This window comes from Oryctolagus cuniculus, chromosome 6, assembly GCF_964237555.1.
Source record: "Oryctolagus cuniculus chromosome 6, mOryCun1.1, whole genome shotgun sequence".
In the NCBI taxonomy this organism is placed as follows: Eukaryota; Metazoa; Chordata; class Mammalia; order Lagomorpha; family Leporidae; genus Oryctolagus; species Oryctolagus cuniculus.
In genome coordinates this window covers 60,396,297-60,419,414 of record NC_091437.1, presented here as the reverse complement: position 1 = coordinate 60,419,414, position 23,118 = coordinate 60,396,297, and positions in this window count along the sequence as shown.

Here is a 23,118-nt window from a genome sequence, read left to right as displayed (position 1 = left end):
CTGGATCCATAGTAGCGCATCTAGGACATGAAATGGCATCCAAATGGGATGCCAGGGTTGGCAGGCAGCGGCTTTGCTTGTTTGCCACAACACTGGCCCTGACCCTTTTATCTTTAAGAAATGCTTCTTATGGTCGGTGCCGAGGCTCAATAGGCTAATCCTCTGCCTGTGGCGCGGGCACACCGGGTTCTAGTTCCGGTCAGGGCGCCGGATTCTGTCCCGGTTGCTGCTCTTCCTGTCCAGCTCTCTGCTGTGGCCCGGGAAGGCAGTGGAGGATGGCCCAAGTGCTTGGGCCCTGCACCCGTATGGGAGACCAGGAGAGGCACTTGGCTCCTGTCTTCGGATCAGCCCAGTGCGCTGGCCGCAGCAGCCATTGGGGGGTGAACCAATGGAAAAGGAAGACCTTTCTCTATCTCTCTCTCTCTCATTGTCTAACTCTGCCTGTCAAAAAATAAAAAAATAAAATAAAAAAAGAAATGTTTCTTATCTCTAGTGATGTTTCCTGCATGTGTTTTTGTGGTTGGTGTTTTACGGTCTGTTTTTTTCATTCTTTTACTTTTGAGTCTTTTTTCATCCTTGGTGTATAAGCAGCAATTGGATATTTTGGAATTCTAAAGTATATTTTAAGCACCATGATATATTAATATTATTTTATTGTCAATGTACATTTGAGGGGTTGGCACTGTGGCATAGCCAGTAAAGCCACCACCTGCAGATCCGGCGTCCAATATGGGAGCTGGTTCCAGTCCTGGCTACTCCACTTCCAATCCCGCTCTCTGCTGAGAAAGCAGTACAGGATGGCCCAAGTCCTTGGGACCCTACACCTGTGTGAGAGACCCGGAAGTAGCTCCAGGCTCCTGGCTTCAGATCAGCCCAGCTGTGGCCATTGCGGCCATTTGGGGAGTGAACCAGCAGATGGAAGACCTTTCTCTCTCTGACTCTGCCTCTTTGTAACTCTGCCTTTCAAATAAATAAATAAATCTTAGAAAAATGTACATTTGGATTCACTGATACATTTACCCTTTCCATTGCATTCATTTTTAGATATCCATGTTTCCAAGTAGGATCATTTTGCCTCTGCCTCAAGAGCAATCTTTAGTTTTTATTTAGTTTGGTTCTACTGGTGATGAATTCTCTTAGTTTTAATCCAATATGTGTTTTTAAACCTTTCCAATTTTATTTATCAGAGAGGCAGGGAAACAAAGAGCTCCCATCCTCTGGTTCACTATCCAGATACCTTCAACATCCAGGGCTGGACCAGGCCCAAAGCTAGGAGCCAGGACCACAATCCAGGTCTCCCACACGAGTGGCAGGAGCCCAGTTATTGAACCATCACTGCTGCCAGTCAGGGTCCACTCTCGCGGGAAGCTGGAGACAGGAGCCAGAGCTGAAAACTGAACCTAGGTGCTCCAGTATAATACATGGTCGGGGCCGGTGCTGTGGTATAATAAGTTAAGCCTCTGCCTGCAGCGCCAGCATCCCATATCGGCGCTGGCTTGTGTCCCAGCTGCTCTTCTGTCGATCCAGCTCTCTACTAATGGCCTGGGAAAGCAGAAGATGGCCCAAGTGCTTCAGCCCCTGCACCCACATGGGAGACCTGGAAGAAGCTCCTGACTCCTGGCTTCTAACTAAGGCCTGGCCTAGCCCTGACTGTTATGGCCAATCTGAGAAATGAACCAGTGGATGGGAGAACTCTGTCTCTCCCTCTCTTTCTTTTTCAAAGCACTCTACTGAAAGCTTATTGCTTTCACATCATTGTAAAGTGTAAAAAAAAAAAAAAAAGAAAGAAAGAAATCAATCACAAGTCAACCCATCATGAGTCAGAGACTGTTGTTCCTTTGAGAAGTCAGCTGTCAGTCATTACTGCACTTTTCCAAGTGATCCATCTTTTCCTTTTGCCTGATTTTTCAGATTATCTTTTTTACTTTACCTTTCAGCAATTCTACTGGGATGTGACTAGGTGTGATTCGCTTGGGCATTGTGGTGCTTCTGAGATGTGTAACTTTATATCATTGGTCACGTTTTGGTAAATTCTAGGCTCTTAAGCCTCCAGCTGTCATCTCTGCCCCACTCCTTCTGTTCTGGGGCTCCACTACATGTAGGTCACATCTTGTGGCCTTGCCTCACGTGTCTCTGGTGCGCTGGAAACCTGTGCTTTTTTCTCTGGCTGCTTCTGTCTGGTTGTCTGCTCTCTCTTCAGTACTGTCTCATCTACTGTAAATCCCTCCATGAGGTTCTTAATTCCAGTTAGGTTTTTCATTTCTGGAAATTTCCTTTGCCATTCTGCTGAGCTTTCTTCTCCAGAATTTCTTCAGGATGTTTCCTAGAATGTGTAAGTCAGTTATTTTGCTATCAGGATAATGAAGCAGGTTTTTTCCCCCTCTTTTAGGAAACAGGAAGTCATTGAGTTTTGAATCCTGTGTGCTGGGAGATTTTTTTTTTTTTTTGAATACCAGATATTGTGTAATGAAAACTATAGAGATCATCTGGGGCTCCCGATGATGTTGTCTTGCTCCAGAGAGAAGCAGGCATTTAAGGGAGGGGAAGCTCATTCTAACCTTATCTAGGATTGGGCTGATGTATAGGGCTTTATAAAGGCCAGTGTGGATCTTGGTTGGCCTTATTCTTTTTATTTATTTATTTATTTATTTATTTATTTATTTATTTGAAAGTCAGAGTTACACAGAGAAGAGTCAGAGAGAGAGGTCTTCCATCTACTGATTCACTCTCCACTTGGCCACAACGGCCGGAGCTGTGCTGATCTGAAGCCAGGAGCCAAGAGCTGCTTCTGGGTCTCCCACACAGGTGCAGGGGCCCAAGGAATTGGGCCATCCTCCACTGCTTTCCCAGGCCACAGCAGAGAGCTGGATTGGAAGTAGAGCAGCCAGGACATGAACTGGCGCCCATATGGGATGCAGGCACTGCAGGCTGTGGCTTTACCCGCTACACCACATTGCTGGCCCCTGGCCTTATTCTTAGACTACAGCTCTTCATGTGTCTACTGCGTTTCCTGGGGCATCTTTAGCAAGTCCAGAATTCATTTTTCTCTCTTAAGCCACATGAGACTGCCTAAAGCTCTGCTCAAATTCTTTTCGCTTGGGCTGCCTGCACGGATCAGCCCATGGCTGGTTGCAGGGGCGAGGAGAGAGGAGGGCAATGCTACCCTGAAAATCGCATAACCTCTGTGCTTGATCCCCTCAAGGACTTGCCACCTCGGTAGCTCTCCAATCCTTTTAAATACTAGGGTTTTTGTGTTTTTTTTTTTCCTTTTTAGCTCAGTGTTTATATTTTATTTTGACAAGAGAGACACACTGGTTCTCCCTGGCCCAGAGAACAGACAGGGAGGAAAGGTAGGGAGCTGAAAAGACACAAGCTCCTGCCCTGCAGGAACCTGCTTTGGCTCACCCATGTGGAACAGCCGCAGGGCTGTCTCACCATCCCCTCTGCTCTGTGTCAGCATGGCTGGCCGCATAGGATGCCCAGCAGGGGGACCGGAGAGCATGGTGGGTGGAGGTCCTCACAGCCATCCCTTCTCCTTCTCCTTCTCCTTCTCCTTCTCCTTCTCCTTCTCCTTCTCCTTCTCCTTCTCCTTCTCCTTCTCCTTCTCCTTCTCCTTCTCCTTCTCCTTCTCCTTCTCCTTCTCCTTCTCCTTCTCCTTCTCCTCCTTCTTCTCCTCCTCCTCCTCCTCCTCCTCCTCCTTCTCCTCCTCCTCCTTCTTCTTTTTCTTCTTCTTAATTTAATGGATGCATTTTTACATAGACACAACTTTAGGAATACAATGGTTCTTTCCCCCATGCCGCCCACCCCACTCCCATCCCCCCTCCCATTCTCTCTCCCATCTCCTTCTTCATTATGGATCATTTCTAGTATGACTTTATATACAGAGGACCAACTCTATGCTAATCGTAGATTTCAACAATTTGCCCACGTACAACATATAGAGTACATTTTGGGGAGAGGATTTGCAGCCCTCTTCTCACAGCGTGGAGCTGAGTCAAAGGCCCTCCTGGGAGCAGCTGCCCTGCACCCTGTCTCCAAAGCAGCTCTGTGCAAAGTCCCTCCCTCATGCGTTCTCTCTCTCGTCTTCGGAAACCATCGCATGTCCCTGGGCACCTAACATAGCACCTGACTCACACAGGCATTCCACATGGATTTGTCTACATGAACAAATAACCACGTGAATGATCAGATTGCAAGAGTGAGTGCAGAAGGATTAAAGAGAAAGAATCCCAGGACGAGCATCCGGTCCACACGAGACCTTTGCAAAGAGCACAGTCCGTCTTGTCCTGGCCCTTTCCCTTAGCCTGGCTCCCCTCCCCTCCCCACATGGCTCTTCACCTCCAGCCTCAGAAAGCTCGGCTTATCCCTGGTCCTTATCAGGAACCTAAACAGGGCCTTTGGTGTCTGCAGGGGGCAGTGAGTGGCCTTTTCTGCTCTGCCCTGGCTGCTGGAGGAGGTCACACTGGAGTCCCGGGAGGGGGCTGAGTGAGCGTCCCCGCTCCGTGTGGTCTCGCAGCCCTATTGCTTTCCTATACCTGTACTCAGTTGCCTCACTAAGACAACCATGCGTCTTCCTTGGCTGTGTGCAGGGCAGGCACCCCGTGGAGAAAAAGCTGTGTGCTATGGTTTGCAGTTTGTCCCCCTGAAACTCACGGAGGTGTCTGATCCCCATTGTGAGCTACTGAGAGGACTGAGACTTCATGTGACCATGAGGTTTGGAGGTGATGGGGAGTAGATGCCATGAGGATGGAGCTGCCATGGTGAGTGCGCAGTGCAGGGGTGGGGCGGGGGGTTCCTCGGAAGAGGGAGGAGGCCCAGAGGTGCTCCCTGTCTCACACCATGTGGGGCCCTGGGCTGCCTTTTGCTCTCCATCAAAGCCATTAGCAAGATGTGGGCCCTTGACCTTGGGCCTGCAGAACTGCAGATAAGAGAGAAACCCCTTAAACCTCTTTCCTTTATAACTCATCCGGACCGTGGTGTCTTGTTCTTAGCAACACGAAGTGGGCTAGGACACGGTTTATTCCTCCTGAGAACGTCACCTGGGCCAGGCCGAAAGCCACAATCCTCTTCCACCTCCATCCCACCCTCTCGGAGCCACTTCAAAACAAACTCCCCGCGATGCCACCCGTGTTTCTAACAGTAATTCCAAACAGTGATTTCGGCCTCTTCACATCAGCTCCCCCCGGCTGTCTCTGATTCTGGCCTTTTGCTAAAAGGGAGGAGCTTATTCAACCCACGACTTCCCATAGCCAACATTTCCTTCCAGCTACAGCGTGGAGTCAACTCTCAATACCAGAACGTGCCACCTCCACGGCTCGGCTGACATGACAAGGTCGTTCTCCGCGTGGGGTCCTTGTTCCCCCCTCCTTCGCCCCCCACTGCTCTGAGGACGCTGTGCACTGCTCTTGACTGCCCTTGGAGAGGTCTTGCGGACCCGCCCCCTGCCCGCTTCTTTGACTGTATCTCAGCTTTATCTCCCAGCGGGCGGAGCTGCCTTCAGTTCCTCAAAGGTGTGGTCTGATTTCACCTAGGAGTCTCTACTTGCCAGGACCTTGCCTCTGCTGATGGACTTGTCACCCTTGCAGAACTCTGCCTACCCAGCCTGCCCCCTGCCCTACATGGGCTAGGACCACCCAGAATAAGCTTATTAGAAGTCATGATCATGGGGCCTGTGCTGTGGCATAGTGGGCTAAGCCTCCATTTCCAGCACTGGTATTCTATATGGGCGCCGGGTCAAGTCTCAGCTGCCCCACTCCAACCCAGCTCTCTGCTGTGGCCTGGGAAAGCAGTAGTGGATGGCCCAAGTGCTTGGGCTCTTGTGCCCATGTGGATGACCTGGAAGAAGCTCCTGGTTCCTGGCTTTGGATGGGCCCAGCTCCGGCCATTGCAGCCATCTGGAGAGTGAGCCAACGATGGAAGACCTCTCTCTGTCTCTCCCTCTGTCTGTACCTGTACCTCTCAAATAAATAAATAAAATCTTTATAAAAAAAGTTACAGAAAACATATATTTAAAAAAAGAAAGAAAAAAAAAGAAATCATAATGACCCATTTACCTGTCTGCCTTCCCCAACCAGACCGTGGGAACGAGGTTGCTTTTTGTTCGTGGTCCATGTGTTGACTTGTTCACACCTGTCTCTCTCACCAGATAACGAGCATGGTGAAGTCAGGAGTGCTGTTTCTGGTCACTGCTACATCCCTGACGCACAGCAGAGCACCTGACACACAGTAGGTCCAAAGGCCCCACGGCCCAGCCTTTCCCCTACACCACCAACGGATGTGTGAACACTCCCGGGTCTGTGTCTCTGAGCCCTCAGGGCCGTCTGTGAGGTAGTACTGCTGGTGTGGGCATCGAGAGCCCTGACTGGGCCAGGACAGACTCCAGCTAGGCTTCGTCCAGGACCTTGTCCTCCCGTGTGCGAGGACACAAGTGAGAGACGTAGACGTCGGTGAACAGAACAGCAGGATTTATGCAAAGGCAGAAACATACTCCGGGTAACCTAGAGACAGAGAACAGCCCCCACCCAAGCTAGGATCGTATTTTTTCTAGGATGGGGGTGGGGCTCAGGGCCAGGTCTGGTTGGCGATCCAAAGGAGACATTGATGGGGCCAGTGCTGCCGTGGCTCACTTGGTTAATCCTCCGCCTGCAGCGCTGGCATCCCATATGGGCGCCGGGTTCTAGTCCCGGTTGCTCCTCTTCCAGTCCAGCTCTCTGCTGTGGCCCGGGAGGGCAGTGGAGGATGGTCCAAGTGCTTGGGCCCTGCACCCCATGGGAGACCAGGAGGAAGCTCCTGGCTCCTGGCTTCGGATCAGCATAGTTCTGGCCATTTGTGGGGTGAACCAATGGAAGGAAGATCTTCCCTCTGTCTCTCTCTCACTGTCTAACTATCTGTCATATAAATAAATAAAAAAAATATATAAAGGAGACAGGGTTTGAGGTGCAGCTGCAGCACCATGTTGGTCTCCAAGCAGGTGCCGTGGTGTCTGGAGCATGGCAGAAAGTGAGACTTCGCTGCATGATGAGGCTCAGGTGTGCGGAGTCTTCAGCCATATTGAATTGGCACAGATGACGCCGGCGTCCGGGAGGTGCCCATGGCTTGGGTGTTGGCATCCGTGGCTCCCTACCCCTTTCTGACTCCGTGCCTTGCTCACATCAATGTGACTGCAGAGGTAGAAACCAAAATCAATGGCATTTTACAGATAAAGAGGAGGAGGCCAGGGAGAAGTTAGGTGGAAAGCCTAGCAGTGTGGCTCCAGTGCCCTCACCCCTAATCCTTCCTCAAGCCTGTCACCATCATGCCCATCACTCTGTGTCCTCCTTGACACCCTGCTACCACCAACTGTGCTCCCGGCAACAGAAATGTTTGAACAGAAGAACTAAGAAACGAATGAATAGCTGACTCCGAAAATCCGGAATCCTGTAGCTGCTCTGCTAACTTCATCCACCAGAGGGCAGTCACAGCTCCCAAATAGTCTCTACCTTTTTTTTTCCCTTCCTTTCCTCCTTTAAGAAAGAATGCAATTTCTATCAATACCGAGAAGTTATTAGCCTGAATTCAACACCTAATTCTTCGATTGAGCTTTCAGAAAACAGCACTTAGGAAAAGTGCACGTCCGCTCCACGTGCACCATGGGATGAGAGTCGAGGCAGCCTGTTGCCCAGACAAGCAGAGAATGGGTGGTGCACAGCACAGAACGCAGGATGGATGGAGAAAGATGTAATTTCAGCCCACGAAAAAGCTGATTTGCTCCTCCCTCCCCCCACGCCTCACAGACAGCTGCAGTATTGAGAGGAAAACCAGAGAATACATATATTCCTGGTCATGAATCCAGGCTAGCACAGGAACAGGAGCAGGGAGTCCCCCGGCAGTGAGCCGTGAATGGTGGTCCGAAGGCCTTCCTACCTCATCTGCACCTGCAGTGCTGTCCCTTCATGCTCTGCTGGTTCTGCCACAAGCTTCTGGAAGCTTCTACTGTGTTCCCAAGGGCAGAGGGGGAGCTAGGAAGGTCCTTGTTCCTGAGCCACGCCAACGATCAGGAAGTTAACCCAGGACTTCCCTGGGAAGCACAGAGGCCCAGGCCAGTCCACGGGAGGGCTAGAGGCAAGAAAGAGGGCCACTCACACACACACACACACGCACACATGCACGTGCACACATACAATTCGAAGGAGAGAGAGAGAGAGGGAGAGAGAGAGAGAAAGAGATCTTCCATCCTCTGGCTTATTCCCCATTCAGCCACAATAGCCAGGGCTGGGCCAGGCCAAAGCCAGGAGCCAGGAACTCCATCTGGGTCTCCCACATGGGTGGCGAGATGAAATGCCTATACTGTAAAGGAAGGACCCGCGTCTCGTCTGTCTCCCTGTCCTATACCAAATGGAACTGGCTGAACTGAGAGAGTGTGGAGCCGACCCTACAAGGTTCTAATCACCGGACCCAAGAAGTGCTCTGCCTCTCCGACAGATGGAACCCTGCTGGCCAGTGCTGTCCGGAGGGGCTTGTGTAGGGGAATTCTAGGTCCAGGAAGGGAAATTCCAGGTCTGGGGCAGAGGGAACCACCACTTCCATGTAGCCCCCAGACCAGCGGGAGCCTACCCAGCCATCAGAAATTCCCTAACGCACATGGCCTCATCAACCAATCAATGGAAGGGCACCAACCAGGAACTTGGACACGTGCTGATCACGCACCTCTCAGCCCGTTTCGACTTGGGAGAACTTTCACCCCTCACTTCTCAAGAAAGTCTGAAAATGAAGCAAGAGCTGCCTGGTTCCTTGCTGTGCACTTGGCAATAAAGACCTGTGTTCTGGGCCAGCGCCGCGGCTCACTAGGCTAATCCTCCGCCTAGCGCCGGCACACCGGGTTCTAGTCCCGGTTGGGGCACCGGATTCTGTCCCGGTGGCCCCTCTTCCAGGCCAGCCCTCTGCTGTGGCCAGGGAGTGCAGTGGAGGATGGCCCAGGTGCTTGGGCCCTGCACCCCATGGGAGACCAGGAAAAGCACCTGGCTCCTGCCATCGGATCAGCGCAGTGCGCCGGCCGCAGCGTGCCGGCCGCGGCGGCCATTGGAGGGTGAACCAACGGCAAAGGAAGACCTTTCTCTCTGTCTCTCTCTCTCTCACTGTCCACTCTGCCTGTCAAAACAAAAACAAAAACAAAAACAAACCTGCGTTCCTCCCCCACCCCGATGTCAATGACCGGCGTTCTGCACAGCGGGTGAGTGGACCTAGGTTTGGGGCTTCTATAATGACACCTCCAAGTGCTTTGTGGGGGTTGTTCAGCAACAGTGGCAGGGCCCCGAGCACTCAAGCCATCATCTGCTCCTCTCCCAGGCACGCTAACCGGGAGCTAGACCGGAAGCAGAGTGTCCAGGCCTCAGAACTGGCACTCTGACAGGGTGTGCCAGTGACGCAGGCAGTGGCTTAACCTGCTGTGCCCCAAGGATATTTTTTAAAATGAAGAAATGATTCCATAGTTGAAATGTTTGTTAAAAAGATGCTGTTAACCCTCACAGTACAATGTAGCATGCCTGCCTGCCTAGAGCAATTTGCGCACCAGTGTTGGGTTCTGGGCGCCTGATGGCTCCTTGCTACTCTCATTGCAGCCAGCGCACTTCCATGACTACTGTTTCACCTCCAGGTGCCGTGCCTGTCTCCACTTTCAGCTCTTTGAGAATGAACGCACCATGGGCCCAGGGGACTTAGCCCCACGCTGAGCTTGTTGGGACTCAATGGGTGGGAGGACCCCAGCGCTATAGAGGATTGCAGGGTAACTCTCCAGACCTAGTTGCAGGAGAATTGAGCATCCTTTGCTGCCCTGCCATCCCCCCCCACCACTAAACCAACACAGACACACACCTCGTCTCCTGGGTTTTGAGCCCTGTCTCTAAATTAATCCAGCTGCCTGCGCCATCGCTGCTGTCTCGTGTTCCTTCCATCACCCCTCTCCAAATTAGAATAACGCTCCCTCGGAGCTGGGGTCTGTGCCGCGCACCCAAACACTGCACATCGCTTGTGAAAGCAGGAGCGCCTGTACTTGCAAGCAAGCAGGGAAATTCGGTGAGATTTCAGGGGACAGACGGGGTCTGGGGGAGAAATCTCCCATGGTAACCAGCGCGCTCCTCTGGCAGGCTCTCTGTGTCTCCGCTGGTGTCTACGCAAGACCTCGAAACTGAGTGGTGGTTGCTGCTCCCTTCATCTCTTGAGACCCCTGAAACTCAAAATCCCCTTGCTGTGTCTCCTCTTCCTTCCCCCAACACCTTCCTAGCTTGTTCCTTAACAGGTTACAGCCAGAAAAGTCAGGTTACTGGCTGTATTATTTCTTAAGCTGGCCTAAATCAGGTCTCAACTCCATGGAGCCCGGAGCCGCTGAGCCGCGCATGCGCAGAATGGAGGCTCAGGGCCTACACAGGACGCCCGGAACCCAAATTGCACCCCTGCCCTGTCCGCAAAGCCAGAATTGGCGCTGAGTGGGCCCTTCTGGGTGAACTTTGGAAGGGGGAGGACCCGCAGATCGCAAATGCTCACTGGACGTCAGATTGTCCCCATCCTCGTGTCCACTCCCCTGCCTCTCTTTCCTGGCCCCATAAAACAGCCTGCAGAGCCCTGCCTGGGGAGGGAGGTTTATGCTTCACCCCTGTCTTCGTGCCAGCCAGGCACACGGGTGAAGCTTGTCCTTTCCCCAAAGATGGTGACCCAGATTGGATTCTGTGGATCTGTCTTGCTTGGTGACCATTTTGCCTTTGCTGAAGGGCTCCGAGGTTAAGGGATTAGTAATGCATTGTAATTGTGTTTGTTAGGTCCAAAAATAGTGGAGCATCTGGGCTCCTGGCAACACTCAAAGCGTGCGCATGTGACATCCATGCTGCCCACACTTCCTCCAGTGTGTATCCTCGTGTGGCCTCCATCACCCTGGCCCAAGCCACCGTCACACACAGACATCCACCAACACCCACCATTGTTGCCCTCTAAGACCACTGCCAGCCTATCCTAAATGATTCTTCTGGGGCCAGCATGGTGGTGGTCTTGTGCAGACACCAGCGGAGACACAGAGAGCTTGCCAGAGGAGGTGGTGCAATGGGTTAAGCCACCACCTGCATCACCAGCATCCCATGTGAGAGCTGGTTGGAGTTCCAGCTGTTCCACTTCTGATCCAGCTTCCTGCTAATGTGCCTGGGAGAGCAGCAGAAGGTGGCCCACGTGCTTGGGCCCCTGCACCCACAAGGGAGACACAGATGGAGCTCCTGGCTCCTGGCTTCCGCCTGAACCAGATCTGACTGTTGCTGCCATTCGGGGAGTGAACCAGTGGACGGAGGATCTCTCTGTCTCTGTGTCTCACCCTCTCTCTCTGTAACTCTGCCTTTCAAACAAACAAACAAAAAATCTTAAAAAACAAAATGGTTCCTCTGCTCCCATACAATCTGTTCTCTGCGCCCGCTGTTGCCAGGGTGATCACAATTCAGTCCGCATCCCTCCCCTGCAGCTCCTCCGTATTGGTTCTCCCTCTAATTTAAAATAAAATCTCTGAAAGACGTACGTGTAAGCTCCCAAACTGTGAGACTGCAAGATGGAAACAGAGAGAGAAACAGTTCGTGACACTGGACTGGGCGAGAATGTTTTGAATAAGATCCCAAAACGCAGGCAACAGAAACAAAATGAGGCACATTGGGTTTTTATCAAACTGGGAAACTTTTGCCCTGCAAAGGTACCAGTCAACAGAGTGGAGAGTCAGCAACAGAAGCGTGGGAGTGTGCAAACCCTGCCTGTGACAAGGGGGTGACACGCAGCATACAGAAGTAGCCAAACAACTCAATAGCAAAAGCACAAACAATCCAATCAAAGGACAGTTCTCAAAAGAAGACAGCTGCGTGGAAAGCCAGCGTTAAAAAAGATGCCCAACAGCACTGGGCATCCAGACACTGGAAACCGAAGCCGCACTGAGCTGTCACCTCCGTCCAGGCAGAATGGCTGTTACCAAAACACAAAAAGCAGCAGTGCTGGTGAGGCTGTGGCGGAAAAGGGGACCCTTCACGTTGTCCGTGGGAATGCAAAGCACTACAGCCACTGTAGAAAACAGCCTGAGGATTCCTCAAACAAACAAACAAAAACAACAACAACAAAAACCTAAACATCAACTACAAATTGGAAGTTGCCACCTGCCTGAGAGGTCTCCGCCCTCTGAGCTCAGCTGCTGCCCCTGGCTCCCTGGCTGGCTGTGCCCCGCCCTGCGGCTCCTCCCTGAACCGTTATCAAGCTCAGCCTCACTCCCTGTGTTATTTCCGCCACCCAGAATACTTTCCCCTCTGCGGTCAGCATCTGTTTGGCTCATCACTCAGGGCTGAACTCAAATCTCAGGTCATAGAGACCTTCTGTCACCTCCCAGTGAAAATAGCCCCCTCTTCCGAGTCCCCCCCAGAATTCTGATCTCTGTTCTCCTTGGGCTGTGTCCAAGCTCCAGGGCCCCATGAGCCGGGGGGTGTTCCCACGGAGGTTCAGAAATCTTTTCGTCACACATCCACCACGAGTATTTCCTTGTGTAAGCCTGTGTTTACCTGTTGGCTGTCTGATGTCTCCTTTCAGAATGTAAATGCCAGGAAGAATGGGGCCTTGGCCGGTTTGGTCTCCACAACGTAACCAGAGCCAAGGGCAGTTCGAATCCTGGTTCAATGGATGACCAAGTGAGTAGGAAATCCCCCATGCAATTCTCTTTGCTTATGGACCACTTTGGCTGAGAGTTATCAAGTTCAAGACTCAGGCTAGGAGTTCAGCGAATAGCAGTAAACTTGGCCCTCTATATTTATAGCTTCTGTAACCATGGATTCAGCCAATCATAGGTGGCAAACGTACACCCTCTTCTTTGTCCTTATTTCCTAATAACAATACAATGTAACAACGATTTACACAGAATTTGCATTGTATTAAGCATTGCAAATGATCTGGTGATTGTATGAATTACATGGAAGGATTTGTGTAGGTTAGATATAAATACTGCACATTTTTAAAAAAGATTTATTTATTTATTTGAAAGACAGATTGAGAGAAAGAGAGAGAGAGAGAGAGGAAGAGATCACCCATTGTCGGCTCACTCCTCAAATGGCTGCAATGGCTGGGGCTATGCCAGGCTGAAGCCAGGAGCCTGGAGCTTCTTCTGGTTCTCCCCTGAGGGTGCAGGGTCACAGGCACTTGGCCATCCTCCACTGCCTTCCCAGGCGCACTGGCAGGGAGCTGGAGCAGGAGTGGAGCAGCTGGGACTCGAACCGGCGTCCATATGAGAGGCCAGCACGGCAGGCACAGGCCCCCTAAATACCACACCATTTTATGTAAGGGGCTTGAGCACCGGTGGAGTTTGGTGTTCCTATTGGCAGGTGGAGGAGGCTGGAATCAATCCTCTGTTTAATGGGAAGGGACTGTAATGCTGGATTTCTGCAAGGCGTTATCTCCTGAGATCTTCCCAGGAGCGGCCCATGTTGGGTGTGAACATCGTAATTCACTAAAGTTGAGAGAACTGAAATGACTCGCCAAAGTCATAGTCATGATCTCACACACAGACACAAGCTCAAGTCTAGGTCTCATCTCTGGAGCAGAAACGCCAAATGCACAGAGATTTCGCCTGCAGGCTGAGCTCCCCTGGGGCCTACACTCACCCTGTCCACCTTATTCCAAGGTCCAGAAGTGCCAAGGCTTTACTCAAAGAACAAAGTCCTTGCTACCGAGCAGCTGCAGCGTGGACTTGGCCCGGCAGCTGGCTAGGAAGGCAGAGCCGTGGGCCCCAGGGCTACGAATCAGAGCCGGCGGCGTCTTACCGGTATCCCCGGGCGAACTTGTGAAGAAGACCGAGTGACTCAAGCCGCCTTTATCGGGAATTCGATCTCTGATCTCCTTGGGAAATGTCTAGGCTCTGGGGGCTCCCATGAGCCTCCGGGCATTCCTCCTGTAGCACAGACGTCCTCAACTCGGGAATTCTGAGAGCAGGCACAAGAAAGGGAAGCAACCATACAGCCCTCTTGGTCACTCAGTCAACAAACGTTTATTCAGCACTTACTGCGAGGAAAGACACTTGATGGCTCCTGTGGACACAGATATGAGCCATGTACTATCCCCCCCAAAGGTAAACAAATAGAGTGATAATTACCCACTGGGAGAAAAATGCTAGTAAGAGAGAGTGATCCTGATAAACAAAGGTGATGAAGGGGGCAGGGTGCCATGGTGCCCGCCTTCACCCGCACTTTGCCATGGTAAGGGCGAAGGGGAAATATTCATAACGAGGAATTAACGCCCTTGCAAAACTCACGTTGGAATTTCACTGCCATCGTAGTGAGCCGTGGCTGGATCCTTGGAGCGGCTTAGCTATTGCGAGAGCGGGTGTGTTGTGTTTGGCCTCCTCTCACACATGCTCACCTGCCCCCCTGCCATGTTGGGGTGCAGCAAGAGGTCCTCACCAGATGCCATCGCCACGCTCTTGGACCCCAGCCTCCAGAAGGCGGAGCCCGATCTGTGCGGGGTCATCTAGCCAGTCTGTGGTTTGTCTGTTACAGCACACAAGGATGGGCCTTTAGAGAGCGATCTTGGAAGATGCAGGGGTGTCTCGGGTGAGTCGGCAGGGTTGAGGAGGAGAGTGCTGCAGTTCCCTGTGGAGCTGAAGGGGGGCGGGGGTAAAACTTGGCTGCGCCGAGGATTCCGCACTGAGCTTGATCAGCCAAGGGGGCCTCATTCCCAGGATGGAAAAAGGCCCAGGGCAGAGCAGCCGGACACGTGGCCAAGAGGGAGTACTTTTGGAGAGGATGTTAGGGTGGAGGTCAGGGCCATACCCTTCGAGGCCTCGGGGGTAGACTTTATTTCTGGGGGCAATGGGATGCTGGCGGAAGGGTCTCGTGCAGATTTCTATTGCCCTCTGGCTGCAGGGCCAGAGACTGCAGGTACTAATCAGAGCGGAGGCGGGACTTCCGCCCCCCTCCCCGAGGGGGGGTGGGGCCAACACCTGATGTGTCTGGGGCAGTCCAGCTACAGTGGGAGCCCCTCACATTTATGGTTGGGGTGCTTTTCTCGTGCTTATCTCATTTAATCCTCACCCCAACTGGAAGATGGAGATGTTATTTGCCCCTCCGGACCCACGAGAAAAGACAGTGCTCAGAAGCCACCTGATGTGGCCAAGGTCACTGGGTCAGTCAAGGGGTGGCATGGGAACAGATGCCCCAGCAGCCTCACCCCAGAACCCAGTCCCTAACCACAAAGATCCTTCTGCTTGGGATATGAGCCTAACTGTGCCTAATGTCCACACGGCACCCACTGTCACCCACATTTTGCCATTGCAAGGGCAAAGGGGAAATATCTGTAACCGAGGAACTAACAATCCTATTTCCTCTAAGGCAGCGGTCATTGAGCTGTCAGCTGAGGGACACAAGGCACTCATTTCCAGCCCTCCCTCCCCCCTTCCTGCTTCTCTCTCTGAAGAGCACGACTCTGGGCTCAGCCAAGTGTCCAGAAAAGCCGAGTGCCAGGCGCAGGCCCTCTGCAGTTTACATCCAATTTGGGAACAGACGCGACACCCACCGCTGCGGGGTTTGATTCCCCACGTGTGGCGTGGGAGGCATCCTCACGCTGTAGACAAAAAGAGCTGGGCACGGAGTGTCAGTGCCTTCCGTCACCATGGCAACTCGTCATTTGGATTGGGGGGGAACCGAAGAATACACAGGAGACAACCAATGAAGGAGACAGGCATCCAAGGGTTCCTATCTGCTGCCTGGCATGGTGGCCATGCTGCCTACCTGTTCCGTCAAAGCAGCACCAGGACTGGCTCCGTGGACGTCAATGGGTAGTAACAGCAAGAGTAACGCTAAGTAACGCTAAGACTGAGCATGTATTGAGTGCTTACTCTGTGCTAGACACAGCACTCACTGCTCTCAGAATCAGATGTTAGCCCAACTTCCACAAGGGATTCAAAGCAAAGAATGTGGAATTAGGACATCAGTGTAAGGAAAGCTGAGAAAAGCTCGCGGTCCCATGGATGGTGCTTACATCACTGCAAAACTGCCTCCCCCGGGAGACAAGGTCATGATCGGGAGTGTGGAAGGCCGTAGATACCATTACGGGGTGTGTGTGTGTGTGTGTGTGTGTGTGTGTGTGGTGGTCGGGTACTATTGTACTTGATAATAGAATTCTACTTCCTTTCTCTTCCAATCTTCCCCCTTCTCCCTGCTCGGCACCTTAGCTTTCCCCACCCGGGCCCCGCCCACCGCCACCATTCTCTGCCGCCCCTTAGGAAGGGCTGCTGATCTGACTTAATTAGGACAGGTACTGGACTAAATCAGCCCCCATGGGTATCCTCTCCCATTTTAGAATTTTGTGTTTGGTCTAAAGATTGGAATTTGGGGCATGGCATCACAAAGGAAATTGCTAAGGACTGAATTCGGCCACGGTCTTCACGTCTCACTCAGAAGGGAGTCTTGCTGCCAAGCTAGGTTCAAACATTCTCAGTTGGTTCTCCCAGGCTCTAAGCATCACATCTGTTCAAGCACAGCTGTTCAGACTGCAGCAAGCATCAAAGCTGTGCATCCCGGAGCTCCGGTGCTCTAAAAACGGCAATGCTTTCTCTCTTTCATAAATATCTATCAAATCACAAATATGAATTCTCTGCAGAAATCTATTTTGATGCTTCCAACATCCCCGTCCAGAAGCAAAATGTTCAAATGCTATTTTAAAATTCCCAAGGACACATCAGGAAAGCTCTTCCCTCATTTCTTTGCATTTCAGGGCTGATTTTGTGAGATTAACAGGACTGTGCTGAGTAGCAAAGGATGAGATGCCTACAAGAAAGCTTGATTTTCTACACAGAATATGCTCTTCAATTAGGGTTCTATGGAAAGATGTGAAAACCCTTTCTCCTTGGTGGAATTTTCTTTGATCTAAAAAAATCCAATATATAAAATTGTGAATTTGTATTTATCTATCATCTATTAATGTACCTACCTACCCACCTGTCTACCCATCCATCCAATTTGTTACATACATTTTCTTGGCAAATGTGCTTTTTTCCCCAGATTATGGGACTGCTTCTTAGTCCCCTGCCAGTTTAGAGGATGACATATCTACGAGAAAAGGCAGTCATTGCATTGTTGCTAAAGGTATCAAAATAAAAGGCCAAAGGACTTTGGGCTTGTGAAATGAGATGCATGCTTTTAGTGTAACTTCTCAGTGATCTCTTAGTCGATGTAGTGAAGACATAAAATTGTAATAAAATTTCCCCTTGTTCATTTGGAAATATAAGGGGTAAGGTGAAACAGGACCTAAAATGTGTGTGTCTGGGCCCAAGTCCTGGTTAGCTCTGTAGACTGGTCAACTTTCCTGACCCTTGGTCACCTTGCAACGAGCACAATAACTGTACCATCCTAAAGGGCTGCACAGAGGTTGGAAAGAGAAGCCTGCAGCATGGAGCCTGGCACTTAGGAAGCACTCCATCATGGCTGCTTGTTGTCATTCTTACCCCAGAACTGCTTGTGTTTCTGGAAATCTTGGGTTCACACTACTAGAGAAAAAGACCTTTCTTCCTTGTTTCCTACCCCAAACTTATGTGTCTTTCCTTGACAGTTGAATCGAAAGGAAAGAATACACCCTGGGACTGACACTATGATGTAGCAGGTTACGCCTCTGCCTGAGGTGCCAGCATCCCATATGGGTACTGGTTCGAGTCCTGGCTGCTCCATTTCCAATCCAGCTCCCTGCTAATGTGCCTGGGAAAGCAGTGGAAGATGGCCCAAGTGCTTAGGCCCCTGCACCCTTGTAGAAGACCCAGAAGAAAGCTCCTGGCTCCTGGCTTTGGATTGTCTCAGCTCTGGCCATTGCAGCCATTTGGGGAGTGAACCAGTGGATGGAAGACCTCTCTTCCTCTCTCTCTCTCTCTCTCCCCCTCTCTCTCTTTCTCTTTCTCTGTGTGTGTGTGTGTAACTCTGCATCACAAATAAAATAAATCTTTTAGGCCGGTGCCATGGCTCATTAGGCTAATCCTCCGCCTGCGGCGCCGGCACAGCGGGTTCTAGTCCCGGTTGGGGCGCCGGATTATGTCCCGGTTGCTCCTCTTCCAGTCCAGCTCTCTGCTGTGGCCCGGGAAGGCAGTGGAGGATGGCCCAAGTGCTTGGGCCCTGCACCCACATGGGAGACCAGGAGGAAGCACCTGGCTCCTGGCTTTGGATCGGCCGCAACGCGCCGGCCATAGCGTCCACTTGGGGGGTGAACCCACGGAAAAAGGAAGACTTTTCTCTCTCTCTCTCACTGTCTAACTCTGCCTGTCATAAATAAATAAATATTTTAAAACATGCATTAACAAGCCTGTACTTCCTCAAAGTGAATAGAAATATCTTAGCTTTGCTCCTACCCCTAAAAATGTACACCTCATTCTGGCCACTGGACCATAGGCGCTGGTTTAAGAGAAGCCAGTAAGGCAGAGAAGATGGCAGAGGTGGATCTGAGTCACCTGTGCTTGACAGAACTCACGAACTTTGATGTAGCCTCCTGACCTGACTCCCACTAACTAATGACATGACTTTGAGCAAACCTCTTAACTCAGAGTCAGCTTGTAGGGAGGAAGTGACTTAACTTAAGGACTTAACCACCAAAACTCACTCATTTAACTTTGGTTTTATCATCCTATCCCTATACGTTCAATTATGGCACTTGGTTTAGAAATGAACTTTTTTTAAAAACAAATCCTAGGCCGGCACTGCAGTTCATTTGGCTAATCCTCCGCCTGCAGCGCCGGCACACCAGGTTCTAGTCCCAGTTGGGGAGCCGGTTCTGTCCCGGTTGCTCCTCTTCCAGTCCAGCTCTCTGCTATGGCCCGGGAGTGCAGTGGAGGATGGCCCAAGTGCTTGGGCCCTGTACCCCATGGGAGACCAGGAGGAAGCACCTGGCTCCTGGCTTCGGATCAGAGCAGCGCGCCGCTGGCTGTGGTGGCCATTTGGGGGGGGGGGGGTGAACCAACGGAAAAGGAAGACCTTTCTCTGTGTCTCTCTCTCTCACTGTCTAACTCTGCCTGTCAAAAAAATAAATAAATAAAAAATAAAAATTCCTGGGGCTGGTGCTATAGCATAGCAGGTAAAGCCACTGCCTGCAGTCCAGCATCCTTTATGGAGCCGGTTCAAGTTCCAGATGCTCTACTTCTAATCCAGCTCTCTGCTGTGGCCTGGGAAAGCAGCAGAAGATGGCCCAAGTCCCTGGGCACCTGCACCAGTGTGGGAGACCTGGAAGAAGCTCCTGGCTCCTGGCTTCGGATGGGCGCAGCTCTGGCTGTTTCGGTCATCTGGAGAGTGAACCAGCATTCGGAAGACCTCTCTCTCTCTGCCTCTGCCTCTCTGTAACTCTGCCTTTCAAATAATAAATAAATAAATCTTAAAAAACAAATCCCAAATTAAAACGACACACACACAAAAATCCCTCAAGTGAACAAGTGGATAGAAGACCTCTCTGTCTCTGCCTCTCCCTCTCTGTGTAACTCTTTCAAATAAATAAATACATCTTTAAAAAAAAAAAGTCCCTCTTATTTTGTCCACTGCTAATCCAGTAGCAGTAAAGTTTAAGGAGAAGCAATTGGGATTTAGTCAATAAAATTGGTATCAATCTAGACTTATGTCCTAGCTGGGTAGCTTTGGCCAAGTCACCCACCTTCTCCCTGAGACAGCTCATGCTCTGTTCCCAAACCTCCCTGGGGTATGACCCTTGCTAATGCACGTTAGGCGCCCAACATAGGAACACAACAGGCGGTGAGCAATGACCAGCATGTATGTGGAAGTCACAGCAGGATCAGGAGGGCTGAGAGTCATCTGACAGATGAGACTAGTCCACATTCCCTCCCACACTCCTCCGCCCGAGCAGGGCACTGGAATCGGGCCTTCAACCCACAGTTAAACACCCACGGGGCAGCATCACTGTTCCCTCAAATAGGAGAAGTGAGTTTCGCCTGCACCCCTTCAAGCAAGGAGGCATCACATCTTTCCTGGATCCCATCTAAAGCCCTGGATGAGGCTTCACAGCACTAGTGACCACCGTGCCTTCCAGTCCTCTTCTTGGGCAACTTCAGAACAAGTTTCAAATGCCTTATTTCCTTTAGTGGGTTCTGGAGAGTCACTCCTGGGTGTTTGGATCCTCTCCTCTCTTTTGGTGTTGCAAGGGGGTGGGAGAAAAGTTGAAAATAATCTCCTTCAAGTGGTGACATTTGCTTGATCACATTGCCATTTTTATGGTCTCAAAGCTCTGTTTCCTGAAACAGAGCTCTAATGCAAAGGATGAGGGAAAGCTCAAGCTCAGCTTTTGGCATCTGCATTCACTGATTCACCACCCTCCACGCCCATCTCCCCACAAGCGGGTTTTCTCTGCCACTTAATCAGATTACACACAATACAAAACACGGGTGGTTTGTTCACTCTGGATTTGGACACTGCTGCTCATTTTTAACTTCCTTGAAACAAACTGTACTTTTCCAACTCTGGTCACCACGCTGAATCACATTAAGACAGTTTTTCCAGACACCCAACAATGACACCCACTTTGACTAAATGAGAATTTAAAATATCCTGCAAAGACTCAAGGCATGCCAAAACAAACTGTTCTCTAATAAGAGAAACTGAAGTGGCATCACTAGATAAAACGCATATGGTGGGGCACAAATGTTCATTTTCAGAATTCTTAGGAGTTGGTCCAAAGCCAGTGGCCCCTGTTCTCTGAGCATGGACAGAGGGGAGTGCGAAGGGAATTTGCAAAGGGAGATTCTGAAGGAGGAAACGGATCAGCAGCCAGGCAGATGGCGTGTCACAAAATGGCGGACTGAAAACACAGGCTTCTTGTCTGAAGCAGTGTTTGTGGCCCTTAGGAAAAACAGACGCGGGATGGGCACAGGTGCAGCACAATCAACCAGTTCTGCAAGATGCAGGTGCGCTAGCAGAGTACCCGCTTTTCCTTTCTTCCGGGGAGGGAGGAGGAGGGCTTTAAGGAGGTAAACTGGCCACGGACGAGGGGTTAGAAGCTAGGGCAAGCACTGGGAACCCCAGGCAAGTGTCAACAATGGACCCAGCTGTGGATATGACTACAGGCCAGGGCCAAGCGTCCTTAGACACACTATGGATGACAAAAAACAAGATGGGGTTTTCTAAATGTTAGAATGGTATATTGTGAACTATGTTCCACGAGAGCCAGGTTACCTGCAAATAGTCTGTCCTCAACAACTGGGCCTAGATGGGGGCGCTGCTTTCAACAGAAGCAATGCTTCCTCACTGTAGAGCTTCTCAAAGCCTTAGTAAACTAATGCGCACTATTTTGATTTTCCAAGAAACAGGAAACCTCATTTGGTAAGCTTTTTTCATAACAATTTGTTTCTGTCCTTTTCTTGTGGCAAACGCTATTCTACTCCTCTGAAGCTCACTTACGGGAGACAAACACTGGAGTTTCTTCTTATTATTCTCATGAACTTCAGAAAAATATTACTCTGGAAAGATTTTTAATTCATTTCATTGGCACCTTCAATATTGCTCAATTTTTAAAATTAGGAACTTACTTTCCCTGTAACTGACTGTTTTGTTTTCTTAAATCAAACTAAGTATTTCTGAAGCTTAAACAATTAATTTTTTTCCTGAACTGGGCATGGACACCCTCCCACTATCAAAAGAGGTTAAAAAATGAATTGTTAGGAACAAGGTAGAGCATTTTCTTTGTGGGATGGTTGTAGGTGAACCACCAGGGAAGGAGGAAATGCAGCCCAGTAGCCTGTCACAGCCTTTCCAGACTCACTAGTCCATGATTTAAAACACCAGGAGCGTTGCACCTACATATTATTTCAAGCTAAGAATCACTATATTACTAAGTTGAGTATCACTCGGCTTCAAATATTTCCTAAAAGAAACTACATATACTTAAGATGCTGAAAACCATCCCATGGTACCTAAGGATACTGTAGAGGTGGCAACCCATGTGGCCAGACCTAGGGCTTCCTCAGTGCCCTTCACGCAACTCTGAACACAAGTTGTGGCTATTGACCAGTAAGAGGAAGGGATAGCTGTCCAGTCACAGTTCTGTGACCTGGTACTGCAGGAGCACCCTAAGAATGCTGGTCCAGCCCTCTCCCTTGGGAATCTCTATAGCTGAGAGTCACATACTAGGGGGCTGGCGCTATGGCGCTGCAGACAAAGCCTTGGGTTGTGACACCAGCATCTCATATGGGCACCAGTTTCTGTCTCAGCTACTCAACTTCCAATCCAGCTCCCAGCTAATGCCTGGTAAAGCAGTGGAAGACAGTCAAGTGCTTGGGCCCCTGTACACACCTGGGAGATTCGAATAAAGCTCCTAGTTTCGGCCTGAGTCAGCCCTGGCTGTTGTGGCCATCTGGGGAGTGAACCAGCAAATGGAAAATCTCTGTATTTCTCCCTCTCTCTCTAACTCTTTCAAATAAATAAATACATCTTTGCTTTTTTATGGAGTTGCACATTGGAAAAGAATTTAGAAGCAAAATGTTTCATAGTCTGTTTGTTTCAAGATAAAAATTGCTTCTTCTAGTCCTGAGAGCACTACACTCAAGAAAGAGTAGATACTAAATTTGACAAAACAGGCTATTCTCAGATGTTAAACTCTGTTATGATAAATCCTAACCTTAGAAGTTTGAAAGTGTAGGTTAAAATATAAACATTCTACAATACTTGTAGTCGACATGATCAATGGATCCAATCAAAGACAGCATGTCCAATCTACACACTACTCTCAGAAACTATACCCTATGACACTGAAATCTAGAGCAAGTGCAAACTGGAATTTGAAAGACTTGTTTTTCAAGCCCTCTTGTAGAGTGGCCTGAAATTGAGGCTTTTCATTAATAAAAACTCCAAATTAAACCTCCCCACATATTTATTTTCACTGTTCAACATTTTTTATTTTGATTGAACATTTGGCCTTTGGCAGGTGATGGATCACTCCTGGGTGACACCCCACATACACAATGAAGGCTACAGAAGAACAGAACCCTTCAGGGCAGCATGTGAGACAACAGTACAGGCCAAAGACACGGGGACCACCGAGCTACAGGTTTGCACAAACAGTGCCACTGGCACAAGTCCTCACAGGAATGAGCATTTTCCATATTGCTTTGTTCTGCCT